The sequence below is a fragment of the Vanellus vanellus genome (genome assembly GCF_965231255.1).
Source record: "Vanellus vanellus genome assembly, chromosome: Z".
Taxonomy (NCBI): domain Eukaryota; kingdom Metazoa; phylum Chordata; class Aves; order Charadriiformes; family Charadriidae; genus Vanellus; species Vanellus vanellus.
Genome location: NC_138908.1, coordinates 20,989,368 through 21,002,512, shown reverse-complemented (window position 1 = coordinate 21,002,512; position 13,145 = coordinate 20,989,368). Strand labels below are relative to the sequence as shown.

The window sequence follows — 13,145 nt, the reverse complement described above, 5'->3', positions numbered from 1 at the left end:
TTTTAACCCATTTAAGAGCCAGTCCAATAAGAAGGAAAGGAAAGGTAGCAGAGGTGTAATAAACACTGGTTTAATTTTTACAGCACAGTACGTTATAGAACTATAAAATTGTGTGATTAACTAAGTCATTAACACTGTCTTAAAGCAAATAAGTGTTTAGAGCCTGACACGCTTAGTGCTGAAAACCTTTCTAACAGTGAATTTAAAAAGTAGCTGGTGTAGCTTGGAATAAAGATTCTGCTGCTGTGCATCATCAGGAGCTCTGTCTTAGGGCTATCATCCAATTATTATATTCTAATGCTTTCTGTTTTACAGCACTCATTCAGTCTGTATCATTTTGATACTTCTTGAGAACTATGCCATGAAGAACCTGCAGAGCATGAGTTAATTGACTTAAGTCCTGCCCTCCTCTTCATGAAAGGCTTTCTTTTCACTTGCTGTTTGTCCTGGCTTTGGCTGGGATACAGTTCTTCCTAGTAGCTGGTATAGTGCTGTGTTTTGGATTTAGGATGAGAGTAATGTTGAGAACATGCTGATATTTTAGTTGTTGCTGAGCAGTGTTTACACTAAGTGAAGGACTTCTCAGCTTCTCTTACTGCCCTGCCAGCCAGGGAAGAACCTGGGGGGGACACAGCCAGGACAGCTGACCACAAAGGGATATTCCATACCATATGATGTCATACTCCACATATAAAGCTGGGGGGGCGGCTGCTTCTCAGAGACCAGCTGGGCATTGGTCGGCGGGTGGTGAACAATTCCATTATGCATCACTTGTTTTGTTTATTTTTTAATCATTATCATTATGGTTATTTTCCTTTCCTTTTCTGTCCTATTAAACGATCTTTACCTCAACCCATGAGCTTTACTTTTTTTCTGAGTCTCTCCCCCGTGCCAGTGAAGGGGGGAGTGAGAGAATGGCTGTGTGACATTTAGCTGCCTGCTAGGTTAAATCACAACACTGTTTTTGTCCTGCATTTATTGGTAGTGAGTTAGGAGGCATAGTAAGAGCCAATCTAAGAGTCATTAGATACAGTTAAGGTCTCCACTTTTCTAATAGGATCCCATTGATTCAGGCACTATGTTAGTTGTTTATGCACTTAAATCAAAAGTTTCAATTATGATTTAGGAGATCTCCAATTGCCTGGTATGAGACATCTCAAAAGTCCCAGATTTTTGTACACAGACTGCTCAGTGCTTTCTGAAAATGATGTCTTTAAGTTAGAAACTTAGAAAATCTTGACCCTGTTTTGAGTACAGTCTAAAAATAGATAAGCAGTCTCTCTTTTTAATTTGCTAGATACTGGGAGGCCACTCCTGTCAAACTTAACTCATGGCACTTGGCGCATTAAGTCCAACATTTGGTATTAGTTTGTATTAGTTCATTCAAATTTGAAAACAATGTTAGAGAACATTTGGAAGACAAATTTCCTGTCCCAGCCAGCTGAACAAAAACATGGCCTCTTAATAAATTTAACTTCTTTTCAATCCAAAATTCTTTCTTTTTTTTTTTTTTTTTTTTTTTTTTTCCATTGTCAGCTGCTCAGTGGTTGAATCACTTTCTTGTTTTATGATGCGCTTATAAAGTTACTGCTTTGGAAGACATCTGCTTGATAAACGTTTTCCCAGGTTAGCTTTTAAGCAATTGAATCATAAAATCACTAGTCCTCATAGAATGCCAGAAAGAAAGAATACGCTGAAATTGTACTTGAGGTGTTTTAGGGTGGCTCTCATAGCATGGTGTTCTTTTTTGGTCATGTAAGAGAAACGTATACTTTTTTGATATATATCAGAGGGAATATTTTCTTTTAAAACAGTGGATATATTCCCTAAACATGTCTAGGATAAGATAAAAAATATTTCTAAAATTGTGTCAGCTGTTAAGCTGCAAGCAATAGATCTTTAAGGGCACGGCGTGCTCCAGGCGTTGCTTTCGCTATGGGAAAATAAAGTGCAAACCTAAGTGAGCAAAAGACTTACACGCAGTATTAAGCTATCATGCATCAGTGTGAGCTGAAGATGTTGCATGTCTCTGCCAGTGGTTGCAATCTCAGTGGCTGTGCTGGCAGAACAATTGTGTGAGGGTTGTCTGTCCCCTTCAGTGCAAAGCGTGCACTTAGCCTGTGGTTCCACCTCGGCAGAAACCAATCTCAAACTGAGCTGTCACTGTCACGCTTTCCCTTGGACCCTGTGTAACTAGCTGGCATGTCAAGATGAATCCCACCAAAAGCGTGAGACAAGTTGTGGGATTCTCTTTTGGCCAGATGTGAGTTGTCCACCTGTTCAGCTACGAGAACACAAGGACTGATACAACACTGTACCCTTAGTTAAAATTGTCATTACAGGTGTCCCTGAAGCAGTAAAGCTGTGGGAGCTCACATTGCCATGGTTACCTGAGCAAACAATCTGGAACTGACATCTCTTTGCTCCAGCTGTTTACTAAAGGGGCAGTTCTACAATATGAATCTGCTGCTTGAAACGCTTCCTGCCTGTGTGTCCTTCCACCTGTGATCGTGACCCTCTTCGGCTGTGTCAATTTGACTGACAATACGCCATCCTCCTGTAGGACATGTATGTGTAATACTCCAGGCAAAAAACAATGAAGGGAATGAAAGTGGAACTTTCAAAACTGGCTCATCTAACAAAGAATATGTATCCTGGAACTGTGCCTAAAGGTGTAATTTTCACATTACTGGCGCTGGGGCAGCAGAGACAGTCTACAAGGTTCCTGCTTCTTGCCCCCTCTTTGCTCAGAGGTTAATTGCTGGCAGTACCTGGGATCGCTTAAATAAAGGTAGCTCTGGAAAGTCCCCACAGTGAAATTCTCTCTTCCAGATTCTATACCTTTTAATATGGTATTGGTAGAATTTGAGGCATGTTGTTTGCAGCTGTGCTGTAAGGCATCTCTCTTTTTAGACCCTAGAGTAGAGTTCAGACAGGGTAATCGACGACTGGACAGTGATTGGACCAACCTTAAAGACTATCCAGTTAATATTGCTGCATTTAAAATGCCAGCAACAGGTTGTTTGAAGTCCGTCTCCGTAGGCATGTTTACATTTTTACAGAGGAATAACTGCTCCCTTTGGAGGTTTATTCTTGTCCTGTTTCCATTTCCACATAAGAAGAGTAAACCCCTAGTCAGCCACCCTGCATAGTAGTTAGTAAGAGGCACAGTTGTGGGATTTTTTTCCCACACCTTTGAAGACCGATATGAACCTGAAGATATGAGTTGGTAATATTTCTACTTTAGTTTTTCTAAGTCATTAGCGAATGGATGCCTTGAAAGCTGGCTAATTTGTTTATAATAGTAAACAGCTCTTGTTTTGAGGGAGAGAAAAGCCATCAAACACTTCTGTGCATGGATGTTCATTTCCAAATATCTGAATAATGATTGAGGTTGTATAATTGATACATTCAGGAGAGGAATGCATAGAAGTTGTCGCCTTTATCCACCAAATAGAGCTTTTGCAGCCTTTCACAACTTCCCATATGTTAATGAAAAACATTTTCTGAGAAATTGGCAGCTTTGTGCTTTGTAGCTGATGCCAGCTTTTTTCATGGACCAGTTCAAGGCAGAGCAAAGGGAAAAATGCCTTGGTTTAGTGCATGAATTACTCTGACAAGCTTTCACATTGCCCCTCCTCTTATTAATATTCTTTTTGATGTGAGCTTGTAAAACAGAGGATTGGCTGTTAATCTCTGGGATCTCAAGGGCTTTTGGCAGTGGCCCATAATTGATGTGTTCACATGGCTGTTGTCTGACTACTAATGATTAGACAGCAGTGTTATCTCCCAGCTAAATCAGTGTTGCTTATAAATCACACTTGATAAACTGCAGTTTCATTTCTTCAAAGGATCTGTACACATCTCTATAGTTTGACGGAACTGCCAGAGTAATTTCATGATTTCATGACATCTTAGATTAGGTTTATTTTTTATTTCAGTTGAGCAAAATATTTGAATTTCTACCAAGTGTACAAAAATGTTTCTTTTTGTTTGTTTGTCTTTGTTACAAGCTTATCATGCAGTGGATAGAATAGAAAGGATACATACAATTAGGACAGAGCAGGGAATAGAAGGTGCAAGTAACTGCAGAATGTAACATATGTAAAGTGGAGTACTTGAACTACTGATTTCTTTTGCTTTATTTGAACAGAAAAGGAGCTTCATTGCGGCAGGTGTTGATCACACTGTTACGCTATAAAAATAGTCTACGAGAGTGTAAGAAAGGGGAAAGTTAAAGGTTAGGCTGATGTACTGAAACACAAGGTGTCTGGGATTTTCTGGCTGAAATTGGGTCCTTTGCACGCCTCCGTTCTTTCTCGGCAAGACAGGAATGATAAGCCCTTACTGAAACTATGCAAATGTAAACTTTTATCTGTGTTTGGGTGCTTAGAGAGCATGCTAATAAGGATCCCAAGGTACTAAGGTAAAGTCAATAGGGAAAACTGTCTTTGCAGTAGGGACATGAGAGCAGGGATCTCAAGGTGACTTGCTCCTAAGCTACAGAAAGGACAAGATTTGGCTCTCTGTTCAGTAACCTGTAATCAGATGATTTGGTGCTGATAGTGTAGACACTCTCATGAAAGAGAATTAAGTGAACACTAAACCTGGGTTCATCCTCTCTGCCAAAACTGAATGTCCTCATAGCTGAGGCAAGCAGGTAAGTAAATTTAGAAAGGTCTTCCCTGCTGACTCCAGTTCTTGTGTTTGCCTTCATACTGTAAGCTTAATCCTTCAGTCTCATTGTTAAGGATTATTGGACACTTTGCATCAGTACCGTGTTCAGTTTAGAAAGAGGAAAAAAAAAAACAGATCCCAAAACAATTTGGAGGGAGTAGGTGTTAGTGATTTCCTCCTCACGAGGATTATTTTCCTCTTAAAAACTTCACTGTACATGTATTTTTTTCAGAATCTTTTTAGAGCTCTTGAAAAAATACTTGAAATGTTAATTACTTTTTTCCCTGATAAAACAAGTACTACAGTCCAAATTCTGCCCATAGTTATGCTTCAGTGGAACTACTCTGGATTTACACCACAATAAACACGTACACCAGTTGAGAGAAAAAAATGACTTATAATAAATTTGCTTTCCCTAAGATACTGTAAATACCTCAAACTGCATTTATTCTTGTTATTAACTATAGATATTCTACAGCAGGTAGTTGCAGGAATAGCTAAATAATAATAATGCTTCAGCTCTTTTTTTCAGTTGAACTATTACAGCGAAAGGGAAAGCTGAACAGTCATTTTAGAAGTGTTTCCTTTGGTGACTTGCTAAATAATCATGAATGCATATGTCCCATTCTTAATAGTACTGTCTTGTTCTTTAAATAAAATGAGGACATGGCATCATACACTTGGTAGTGTTTGTAGCTAACACCATGAAGCTGGTCTGAGAAATATAGAGAAAAACTAACTGATACAGAATTGTAAACTCTGTTGAAAAGGCCAAGTGGGAGATATAGGGCAATAATACAGGAATATACTAACCAAAGATCCACCTGTCTTGCCTAAGAAGCCTAAGGGCTAGTTAAATTAAAAATTTGTGGGTCTGTAGACACTGGCAAATATAGGGCCATGAAGTCAAATCATGACTTTTCAGAACGTGCTAAAAAATGTAATCCATAAGTATCTAGTTAGCCAACTAAGTTTTTCGTATACACAGACCATCAAGGAAACTCAGTTCTGTTACTGAGAATTATAGAGGTTCTTTGACAAGCTTTTGGAAGAGGAGTGATTTGGTTGCTTTTGCTCAACAGAATTTATTGAGTTGAGGAAGCAACAGCCTGAATCATAATGCACGCAATTTTGCACTTGCAAAGTATAGTAATCTACAAATGGGTAAAAGGCAACAAAAACCTAGTGATAGGTCATTGACATGCAGAAAGTTGAAAAGGTGCAAAGAAGCCATTTGTCTTCTGAGTATTTTTTGCTGCTGGATTACACACTGTGTATTTGTGGAGAAATTCACAAAGCTATATTGATTCTTTATGTCCATGCACTTCAGAATGGCTGAAAAGGCAGCTATTCCATCAGACTGCAGTCACATCATTGATTAACTGAAACCAACGTTTGCTAATGGGAACTTCTGCTGCGGGATCATAGAGTTCTGCCATGATTTGCTTGGACATTGAGAATGAAAACTTGAAATCTAACAGTTAAATGGTGCAATTAAATCATCCATTATATTAAATCATCCACTATATACGATTAAGAGTGGGAAAATTTTCCTTGGTCAGTGGTGTTTTGATATGTCATAGAGCAAGCAGAGCTTCATACCTGTTAGAAGTAAGCATTAGCAACTTCAGGGTACCATTTATTAATAGTGCTGTGAGATTTCCATAAGCAAATACTTCGTCTTTTTTCAGGCTCAGGACCCTGAAAGGTTGAGTGTAGCAGAAAGATGGGAAGTAGAAAAGTGACTGTCATCTTTAAAATGAGATACTTTCTTCTTTAAAGTGTAAAGCTTCTGAAGGGTCACAGGACTCAAGAAAGCAGTACCTGACCCTTACCAGTAAATGGCTGTGCCTCGATTTTTAGCATATTCGGTCGCACGACACCATCTGATACTGGAGATCATCTTATGCGTGATCTGTCTATACCCAAACATAGAATTTCAGAGAAATCCTTCTTGACTGTGGAATACCGTGTATCTTTCCAGGCAGGATAGGTGTATTTCAGTGCTTGTTTGTTCTGTATTAAAGCTTAGCAAAGCACCTAGGCTGACTGCAGAGAAGTTTGGAAGTGCAGACTGAAGAGCTGACCAGGAGAAATCATGTTTCATTGGAGAAAGGTGTTCTAGAGAGCTATGGACAAAATCATCTCAATGAATACCATTTTCTTGTGCTGAAAGAAGAGAAATGTCTTTACTAGAAATTTGCAGGTGGTGATCTGGGCATCCTCCCAGGACTCTGCCACACATTAGAGTTGACATACAGTTTTTCACAGATGCAGCCTTTGGCAGAAGGATATCGTTGGCAGCTGTCAAATGCTAATCTTTCCCACAGTAAAATGGGTGAATGGCTTTGGGAAATCCCAAGCATCTAAGCTAAAATTGAAGATGTAAGAGAGGACGAGGAATTTTCCTTGCCTGTTGTTTAGCACCGTTGTTTCAGCATTAGACCCTACTCAAAGCTTTGAGATTTTCATCATGGTCTTCATTGTATATTAATGCTGTCCTAAAAAAAAAAAATCAGCGTAAATGTGTCTGTGGAGGTGCTGTAAATACAGCCACGTGATGTCTGAGGAGGTCTGGAGGTCTTGCACCTTGGAAGAATATGTAACTGTGAAAAGATGGTGAGTTTGCAGAACTGTGTGTGCTGGATCAGCAGCTGTTGGAAGTGGCGTAGATCTTGAATACAACGGGGAATTTTTTCCTTGTAGTAAAAGATTAGTAGCATAGTAAAAGCTTTAAGTGGATTTTTTTTTTGCTTAATAACAAATATTCAGAATATAGACATTGTTCCAGATGTGAGTGATTTGCTGATTTACTGGAAAAAAAAAGTGTCCGTTTCTCTTAGTGTGTCTTTTTGCTTGTTTTTTTTTTGTTTTGTTTTGTTTTGTATTTTTTCCCCTTCTCTCCTACTTCTCAGTTGACTGAGAAGTTCGTTTTAAGAGCAGGAAGTACTTGGAATCTCCAAGACACTACTTGTCTTACTCAGTTCAACACAATTACATGGTTTCTCATCCATACTACAATATTTGTAAAGCATAAGTGGATTTTTTTATTAATCTCGAATATAGGTTTTTAAGTCTAAAGTTTGGATGAAATTTAGGCAGTCTGAATCTCCTTCATCCTTCTTTTATATTCAAACTCTTGTGATTCTTAACTAAGTTGACCAAAAAAAGTAACTTCCTTAGTACCTCTGACTTTCCTGGTTTTTTTGATTGTAAGGCTTGTAATAAGTATGTCTGTCCTGTGACCAAAATTCTTTCTACATCCATGTCTTGCAGTATTTCTTTCCTGTTTTTTAAGCATGTCCTTCATGGCCCTAACCTTTTCTTCCAACAGTTTGATGCAGAACGTTTGTTTGCCAAAAAAAGCCTTTATTTGATAATAAGCATGGTTTTTAATAAATAAAATATTGTTAGGTAATGACTAGTATTTCAAAGGTATAAATAAATCCTTCTCATCTCAAAATTAATACTAGTTTATTTAAGAAAACAAAACATCCATTCCGTTACGTATAGTGTCAAAACACTTCTGAATTGAGATTAAATCGAGATTTTTCAGATGAAATAGAGGTTCTTCATATGGGTAATTTCTGTTACATGGTTAAATATGAAGGAATAGTTTTAGTTTTAACATGTATGACTTCTTTGTGGGGTAAGGTTTATAGCTAGAAAGGATTTAAAGATCAATGATATGTCTAGAAATGCAGACACAATCCTGAGCACACAAACATTTTTTTCCATGTCACATTCTCCCACATTTGTTTTCTTCCAAAGTAGTTTAATTGATTTCATTGGAATTACTTCTGATTTATGATGCTATGAATGAGATTACAATGAGGTCTTCTGGGGTCACTGTTGCTTTAGAAAATTAAGATGGGGCAAGCGTGCTTTATATAAAAACAAGGTATTCTCCCTTTCACCTTAAAATCTAGTTAAAGCAATTTGGAGAAAGCAAAACTTCCATATAGGGCTGAATTCCTTTATTTCTTGTTTTTCATTTCAGACATAGTGATTCTGTGAAGTATTACTTCATAACTCTAAATAACTTGTCACTGTTGGTTTTGGGGCTGGAGGTTTCTTATTCCTTTCAGTCTTTATATTGGTGTCTTTTTTAAGGAAGGATTTCATTTTGGGAAGGGTCAGGCTTTGTTTTTTAGGTATGTCCCTAATAATAGGATTTTTAGGTATGTCCCTAATAATAGGATTGGGATCTTCTTTACATATTCTTTCTACTAGTGCAGATGTTCCCACTGGGAATGCTTACAGTAGATTTTTTTCTCAATTTAAAAAGCAGTGCTTCCTTGGAAGGACTTAGTCTGAGCCTTAAACCTCTTCCTCTGCCTTTTTCCAGGCTGTATATTGGTAGATGGATTAAATGGCTTTTGGTGTGTACATTTCAAAATCACCCGGTGGGTGACTCTGTGGCAGTGTATGGCCCCATTTGGGCTTAGACTGGTAGACTGTGTCATCATAGAGATACATCTTCGAAGATATACCTTCATTAATGAGGTGGAACTACATGTACATTCTTAGATATACATATGATTGCACACTTTGATGGGTCACACCACGTGGCCTAGCTGCATGGCAGCTATTTCCTAGTTTACATTTTGTGATTTATGACAGAGACATTTCACACTTAAGATACACACCCTCTGAAAGTTTTCAAATTTGAAACGAATGAAATACGTAGATACAGAATACTTCCACTTGATAATATGATCAGAAGTTATCCCTTTAAATGTCTGTGAAAAGTGATTTCATTTTGAATACTACTGTAAATGCGCTTTTGTCAGATGAGTACCATGTCAAATGGGACCATAGGTGTTCCTCGTGTCTCGCTTTTCTTTCATTCAAGTGAGTTTTCCACAGGAGTACATCAGAGACTCTGTTCCATAACGACTTAAAATTCTCCCTTTCCTGAAGGAACGGGAATATGATACGGCTGATTGCAATAGTATGATGTTGGTACTCTCTGAATCTGGGCAGTCCCCTCATATCTGTGTACCTTCTCCTGTGAGCTCAGCATTACCCCCTGGAATCTCTCCTGGTTGTCAGGAAATTGTGTCCAAAGGACACAAAATTTCAGATGTAATTTTAGAAGCTTACACTGCATCAGGAAGATGAGTTTTGATGAGCAGAACTTAATTCCAGCATATGAAGTGCCCGAGTAACTGAAGAAGGACCCTGGCCATTAGGAATTCTTGCACATTTCTAGTTACGATGGTATTTCCTCTCTCTTCCTCATACTGACTAATGTTATGTAGCCACCAAAATATTTATTTTTTGGTCATGTTCAGATAGAGGAGAGGTCCATGGAGCACTGACTACATTGCTTGGCAGGCATTCTTCATTTTCTGTGAGCTTTCTACTACTGAGAGCCATAGCGCTCTGATACAATCAAACACTTGGCAGTGGAAAGCTGCCATGAATAACACTCCAGCTTTGTAGCCTTTGTCACTAATCAGCTCTCAAAAGCTCTTGGAATTAGGTGAATGAAGAAAATATTGCTTGAATATTTCTATCTTTTTTGGAGCCCTTTGATTATGTGTCTAAAGAGAGCATCTATGTAAATAACCTTCCTCAGATTTAGATTTTCATTCTCATATTGGAATCTCTCGTGTGATAAACAGCAAGGCTACTGCTCAGTGTGCGCCAACACCTGGGAATAATCATGCAAAAATAACAGTGAGAAACTGCAGAGCATCTGTTCTTGACATTAACTTTCCTCAGTTTGACAGACTGCCACCACCAGATGTTAGTCTTATGTGCTTTTTTTCCACTGGAGATGGCAGCCTTCCTGCCTCTCTCTTTGCCTCTAATAGCTTACATCAGTGCCCTTTGGAGAATTCATGAAAACAATTGTGTCACCACAACGATTGCTCAGAACCACCACTTTGCTGTGCTGACGTTAAGATTATCAAACAAGATGGGATAATTTAAAAACATGGAAAACTGGAGCAATATTTAAGCTCAGCCTATTTTTTTTCTTATGAGTAAGGTCATATTTGTGCAACGAACAGGAACCTCAGGGGCAGTAAATGTCGACTTAATTCTTGACCAAAGGCTTAGCATGTCAATTCACAGAGCAACAGCCCCTTTTACTGCAATAGACACCCTTTGGCCTCGTCCTGTGTGTTTCTAGTGGAAAACACGAACATTTATTAGCAGGTCTAAATAAACCAGAACTGAATACAAATATTTGTAACAAAGAACTTAGTAGGGTACACTGTCAGATCCGTGCTTTCTTTAGCTCCCCCTCACTGTTTATAATACTTGGAAAATGGAAGACACATCTGCCAATTTAGTCTACATTCATTTAAAACATTGGCTAGTTTAGTATGATAATAGCAAACATTTTGTTTTTTTCCCTGGCTTTTGATGAGTGTGGTTTGTGGAAGGATGTTGCGTGTGTAGTAGGAGGTTGTGCACAGCTTTACAGAATGCCGTGTAAACTATCAAGCAGGCCGTTCATCGGCATTTGTTGGTTTTATACGGGGATGTGGCTTAGCTTTTATTAAGCACTGCACTCCATTTACCTGCCGGTTACTGATCCTGATTCTCTTCTGGCTTGCAGTAAGATACCTTAAGAACTCCTCTGAATGATGCCCGGGGTGTGTACCGACCCCGTTTCATTGGCAGAGCCCAGTTGGGCAGCCAGTACCCGAGCGGAGGGCTCTGTGCCATCCAACCGTTTGCCTCCCCTCGGCATCAGCCAGCCAGAATCTGCACAGCGTAGGATCAGCGTCCCCCCCTCCCCCCCCGTACGAGGCACACAGGGCTATGGTTTTATGTTATGCTTACCATTAGATATTGCAAGTAACAGCTGCTGTTGGGGGTCAGCCAGTATTTGACTTGCCTGTGCGCGTTCAAGTCTGCTCTGCAAAGCATTCTGGCCTGTGCTTTATCTCTGCAATTGACGCGGCGTAAAGAGAAGAATAAAGATCTATCACTGCCTCACTACATTGTTTTTATGCCACCGGAGCTCTGCTTTACTCAGTAGAATCTTGCTGGTATTAGCAGGATTTTACTCCTAATGGATGCTTTTAGTATTCATGTTCTGCTTGGATTTTTTTTTTTTTTGTATCTCTAACCTGAAGATTATTTTAGTCCTAAATAAAAAGAATGTCCCCCAAATGAGGAAGAGTTTGGAGAAGAATGTGGTTATAACTCCCTCATCTCTCCTCCCTAGTTCTAGTGTAATTGAGATCAGAATCCAGGCTGGTCATACAAAGATCATACAAAACATTTTTTAAAAATATTTAGCGCACTTAAGGCTAATTGTGTGTGCACAATTAAAAGTGTTGGCTCTCAGTTCGTATGTATGAATGGTGCTCAAAGCAAACGAACTGTTACAAAGGCCAATTGTAACAATTGTTACAATTTAAAAAAAAAAAAGTTCTTTTTAGTTTTAGATTTCTATTTTATTTTTTCACTATGAAAAGTGGCCATGTGATGAAGAGAGCTGGTCTATGATACAAAGGATATCCAATACAAGGATAATACTCTTTATGCCTTTCTTCTCTTTGTATCTCCATTTGCCAAGTTGGCTTTAAAAGAAACAAAATTAACTTAGATCTACATTAAGATATGTTTGAATGAAACCTAGATGACAATGTACAGTGAGTCATTATGTCTTTTCTCTTGAGTCTTCTTACAGGGTCCAAAATTAAAAACAGCGTAGAATTGAAGACATTTGGTCACCTATTTGAAAGCAGCTAGAAAGCAGCCATTTTTAAAAAAAATCAGTGAAGTATGATTTCTTGGTGTGATATCTATGTTCCAGTGGGCCAAATAAACATGAATTTTAGGTGATGTAGCTGTTTGAGTCGGCACACTCATACTCTCATTTAGCTATCTCTAGTGTGACAAAGGACCTTATGGCCACAGTAAAACACTGAGAGCCCTCAGGCCAAATCTGTGTACAGAAAATCTGCTACTGGGTGTATTGGAAGTCATAAGGGAAAGATAACTTCTTCAGTTCATATATAGATATTGTCTCTGTGTGAATTGCCTGTGTACAGACTGATTGTCTGGCGAGTTGTATTCTTCCGAATATGCATTTTGGAAACCCTGGGAAATTAGATGGTTTGGATAGATTCTTGTAAAAGTCCTCATCTGTTATTTCAAGTAGAAAGATGTAAATGTTAGCTGTAAGCTGTTAGGTGGGTGATCCTAATGTATTTTAAATGATTGGATGACGAGAGATTATATTTGAAGCCATATGGATATTAGAATTGTTCCAAGTGCTAATTTCTCTATGATGCACATGAAAAAATGGCATTTATGTCTTTGTACTGTCTTTATAAATGTTTTTCTTTAAATAGAAAATGAAGTTCCCAGTTTGCAAAATTAATTTTCATCCACAAATCAGGCTCTGTCAGAGCCAAGAAAAAAGTGGCCTTAGTCCTTGTTTTTAAAATTTATTATTGCTTCATACTAGCAGTCTATGACAACAGGGAATAGTCTTG

At 38.5% G+C, this 13,145-nt stretch overlaps 1 protein-coding gene across 2 annotated transcripts in view; it reads left to right on the top strand.

Moving 5' to 3' along the window:
• The window catches only part of ZNF608 (zinc finger protein 608), a gene marked incomplete at its 5' end in the record, with an annotated part of 86,499 nt that overhangs the window by 27,150 nt on the left and 46,204 nt on the right, over nt 1–13,145 (top strand). The window lies entirely within an intron of this gene.